Source organism: Triticum dicoccoides, chromosome 5B (genome assembly GCF_002162155.2).
Source record: "Triticum dicoccoides isolate Atlit2015 ecotype Zavitan chromosome 5B, WEW_v2.0, whole genome shotgun sequence".
In the NCBI taxonomy this organism is placed as follows: Eukaryota; Viridiplantae; Streptophyta; class Magnoliopsida; order Poales; family Poaceae; genus Triticum; species Triticum dicoccoides.
Genome location: NC_041389.1, coordinates 47,454,069 through 47,459,057, shown reverse-complemented (window position 1 = coordinate 47,459,057; position 4,989 = coordinate 47,454,069).

Here is a 4,989-nt window from a genome sequence, read left to right as displayed (position 1 = left end):
GTATACTCCTCCCTGCTTCCTCCTCCTCCCTCCCTCCCTAGTTATAGTTATTAGAGAGTAGTTAATTTTTAGGTGTTTTAGTTGAATTTGTAGGTGTTTTAGTTAAATAATGTAGGTGTTTTAGTTGAATTTTTAGGTGTTTTAGTTAAATTTGTAGGTGTTTTAGTTAAAAAGGTAGGTTCTTAGAATAATGTAGGTGTTCTTAGAATAATGTTGAATTTGTTTTAAGTGTATTTAAAAGAGTTTTAGGTGTTTTAGTTGTTTTAGGTGTAGTTAACAGAATTTTAGGTGGTTTAGTTGGTTTAGGTGTGGTTAACAGAATTTTAGGTGTTTTAGTTGTTTTAGGTGTAGTTAACAGAATTTTAGGTGTTTTAGTTGTTTTAGGTGTAGTTAACAGAATTCTAGGTGTTTTTTTAGTTAAAGCAGTTGTTGTTATTTTTTTAGTTAAAGCAATATTTCCTGTTATATGCAAATTTGCAGTGGACATGTCATATTTTGAACATGTCACATTTTGGACATGTCATATTTTTCCGAGTGGCCTATGTTTTGCCAGAAATGTCGATTCGTTTACGTTCTCGCAAATTTCAAGCGCTCGATTGGTCCTGTTTTTAGCAAAGGTCATGTCAAATTTTGCTAAGTGTTTATTAATTTTGTTTTCATAATTAAGCATTTTGTTCTCGACGTCGATGATGCCTATCCCGCATCCTCGTCGTCGACTCGGCGGAGGACTCCTGCTTGAGCCAAGGGGCCATGTCCGGGACTGGGCTCCGCCAGGCTGGTACTGGGTTGTGCTACCTTCTGGTGAGCGCAGCTCAGTGAGGAGCCAGCCCGTCGTCGACCCAGAGCTGCTTTGGTGGCGGACACGTGGGCCTGCATCGGTGGAGAGGATTCAGTCCCCCGCGCAGGTGGTTCAGCACCGTGTCATGGAGGAGAACGCACACGTCCAGCGCTACTTGGTTGCGTTGGCGAACGGCCGGTTCTCCAATACCTGGCAGATTATTTGGGGATCTCACAGGAGCTATGATCCGGTGATGGTTCCTTCTCTTTGAGTGTCCACCGCGGCCTACTGAACCTAGAGGAGCTATTATTTGAGATGTATAAGTGATATTATATGATGATCTTTGCTACAAACTACTATATATGTATTCGATGATGGATTATTAATTACCTATTAGTTATTTGCTTATTGAATGCAAAAGATAAGCGCGGTTTGTGCTACAAACTACTACTCCCTTCGGTCCTTTTTACTCTGCACATTGGTTTTGCCAAAAGTCAAACTTTGCTAAGTTTGACCAAATTTATATTAAAAATTATTAGCATCTATAATATTTAATAAATATAATATGAAAATATATTCCAAGATGAATCTAATGATATTGGTGTTGTTATGTGAATGTCTATAATTTTTTATATAAACTTGGTCAAAGTTGGATGAGATTGACTTCAGACAAACCTAATATGCAGAGTAAAAAGGACCGGAGGGAGTACATATGTATTCATGATGGGTTATTAATTACCTATTAGGAAATGTCTGACGATGAAAGGGAATTCGCTATGTGCGATTACTGCGAAGATAAGCGCGGTATGTGCGACAGGCCTCACCTGGTAGAAGGTCGGTGCTTCAGCATCAAGCTCCAAGAGACCTTCAATGTTGATACGGTACGCAATGATGACAAATGTTTTTTGTTATTTTTGCACGACTTCTCTGCTTCTTCAACGTGTAATTTCCGTCTTTTACAATTCGACTAGCTTATCCCATGCCATGCAAGACGCTATGTCTTGGAGAAGATGGGTTTTGAAGATCATGAAAGCACGGAGACAAAGATAATTCAACTAAGGACCCATCATGGTTATGATTTTGCTGTAAAACTATACAATTCTGTGAACTCATCCAATTTTGGTTGCCCGAATTGGGAAGCCCTTTCCAAGGCGTATGATTTTCATGAGGGTATGCTTCTCACCTTCGATCTTGGTGATCCTGACATCGACAAAAATGATATGACCATTTGGGTCCTTGTTGACACGCTACCATTGTGTGAGTTTCTTAAACATATTTACTAAGTAATTTATATTGTTTATTTCAAAATTTGACAACTTATTTCCATTGATAGTTTATTTTCATTCTTCAAAAAATGTACGAAAGATGGTAGACAGAACCTACTACTACAATGATGAAGCACAATTAACTTATAAGGAGAAAGATGGTCTTCTCACATTTTTTACTGATCTTGAGAATTACAATAGCTATTATCGAATTTCTCAAAGTTATGGTCCATATGTGCCACTAGTGCACGTGGTGTGTGCTATGTCTTGAGCTAGCGTTAGTTTTCCCCGAAGAGGAGAGGGTGATGCAGCAAAGTGTAGCGTAAGTATTTCCCTCAGTTTTGAGAACCAAGGTATCAATCCAGTAGGAGGCTCCTCAAAAGTCCCACGCACCTACACAAACAAACTGAGAACTCGCAACCAACGCAATAAACGGGTTGTCAATCCCTTCACGATCACTTACGAAAGTGAGATCTGATAGAGAGATAATAATATTTTTGGTATTTTATAAGATGGATGCAAAAAGTAAAGATGCAAATAAAGATAGATTGAAAGCAAATATGATAAGAGATAGACCCGGGGGCCATAGGTTTCACTAGAGGCTTCTCTCGAGATAGCATAAGTATTACGGTGGGTGAACAAGTTATTGTCGAGCAATTGATAGAAAAGAGCATAGTTATGAGATTATCTAGGCATGATCATGTATATAGGCATCACGTCCATAACAAGTAGACCGACTCCTGCCTGCATCTACTACTATTACTCCACACATCAACCGACTCCTGCCTGCATCTAGAGTATTAAGTTCATAAGAACAGAGTAACACATTAAGCAAGATGACATGATGTAGAGGGATAAACACATGCAATATGATATAAACCTCATCTTGTTATCCTCGATGGCAACAATACAATACGTGTCTTGCAACCCTTTCTGTCACTGGGTAAGAACACCGCAAGATTGAACCCAAAGCTAAGCACTTCTCCCATGGCAAGAAAGATCAATCTAGTAGGCCAAACCAAACTGATAATTCGAAGAGACTTGTAAAGATAACTCAATCATACATAAAAGAATTCAGAGAAGATTCAAATATTATTCATAGATAAACTTGATCATAAACCCACAATTCATCGGATCTCGACAAACACACTGCAAAAAGAGATTACATCGAATAGATCTCCACAAGAGAGGGGGAGAACATTGTATTGAGATCCAAAAAGAGAGAAGAAGCCATCTAGCTAATAACTATGGACCCGCAGGTCTGTGGTAAACTACTCAAAAACTCATCGGAGGGGCAAGGATGTTTATGTAGAAGCCCTCCGTGGTCGATTCCCCCTCCGGCAGAGTGCCGGCGAAGGCTCCAAGATGGAATCTCGCGGATACAGAAGGTTACGACGATGGAAATTGTGTTTCGTGGTGCTCCTGGATGTTTTCGGGGTCCGTGGGTATATATAGGAGGAAGAAGTACGTCGGTGGACGCCCGAGGGGCCCACGAGACAGGGGGCGCGCCCTCCTATCTCGTGGGGCCCTCGGAAGCTTCTTGACATGCACTCCAAGCTCTCCGGATCAGATTTGTTCCAAAAGTAACGCTCCCGAAGGTTTCATTCCGTTTGGACTCCGTTTGATATTCCTTTTCTTCGAAATACTGAAATAGGCAAAAAACAGCAATACGGGCTGGGCCTTCGGTTAGTAGGTTAGTCCCAAAAATGATATAAATGTGTAAAATAAAGCCCATAAACATCCAAAAGGGGTAATATAACAGCATGGAACAATCAAAAATTATAGATACGTTGGAGACGTATCAGTGTGCTATGGTAACATCAATGGAGATATCATGGTAAAAATTTCTACTATTACGACATCCGTGCATCTTTGAACATTGCTAACTACATTGCTAACTACAAAGTTATTACTATATTTTTGAACAGAAAATCCCGATGGATTGTGTGCCTCATCTGATGTTGCCAAGAGGTCATGTTGAAGTTATGAGCTTACGGCCACCACGGCCAGGTCAGCCACAGTATCCACATCACTCGTGTCCATACCGGATTTCTAAAAGCGAGGAAGCCATGATAATAAATGATTGGAAAAAATGTTTCAACCATCGCAGAGAGCTACTTGGAAGCAACGTTGTGTGTAGGCCAAGACTTGGAGACAGGATGATCTCCATTCTTCATTATGGAGAGTTCAGTTTCCTTAATGAAGAGTCAATGCCTATCTTGTTTTATGATATTTTACCTAAGAGAGGGTAGAGTAGGTCCTATGAGAGGAGTAGGTCCTAGGTAGAATGTGTTATTATGTGCTATAATGTGTTAGAGTTGGTGAGGAGGATGAGGAGTTGTGATTATGACTAGTGACCAACTTGTTATATATATGATGTCTCATTGACGAACATTGTTTGGTGGCGATGACTACTGGTAATGAATATGTTATTTAAACGGACTAGTTCATGATGAGTTGTTATTGTATAAAAGATATATCTGTTTAAACATGTACAATGCCAAAATATTAAAAAAAACATAAATGTTAGCAGTAGCGCTGGCCTAAAAACGCGCTACTAGTAGTTGAACTTACCAGTAGCGCTGATCTAGAAACACGCTACTGCTACAAAATAGCTGTAGCGCTGTAGCAGTAGCGCTGCTGGTAAGCTTTTCTCTAGTAGTGCAGGGGTGGTTGCCGGCCGGCTAATGGCCGTTCTGGAGCCGTCGGAAGCTGCCGCGGCCGCCGTGGTACGTCGCCGGTGGTCGTGTCTCCTCTGCAACCGGCAAAGATGGCGACGGCCAAACCTCCTCCGATCGACGGCCAAAACTACGGCGAAAGCGCGGGCGTGGTGGCGGCCATGTCTACACGTGGTTTGGTATGGACGGCCGGGGGCTGCGCGGTGAGGAGGCGGCCGAAGAATAGCGGCGGCGCCGGCGGCGGGGCGGGGGGAGAGAGAGGGTCGAA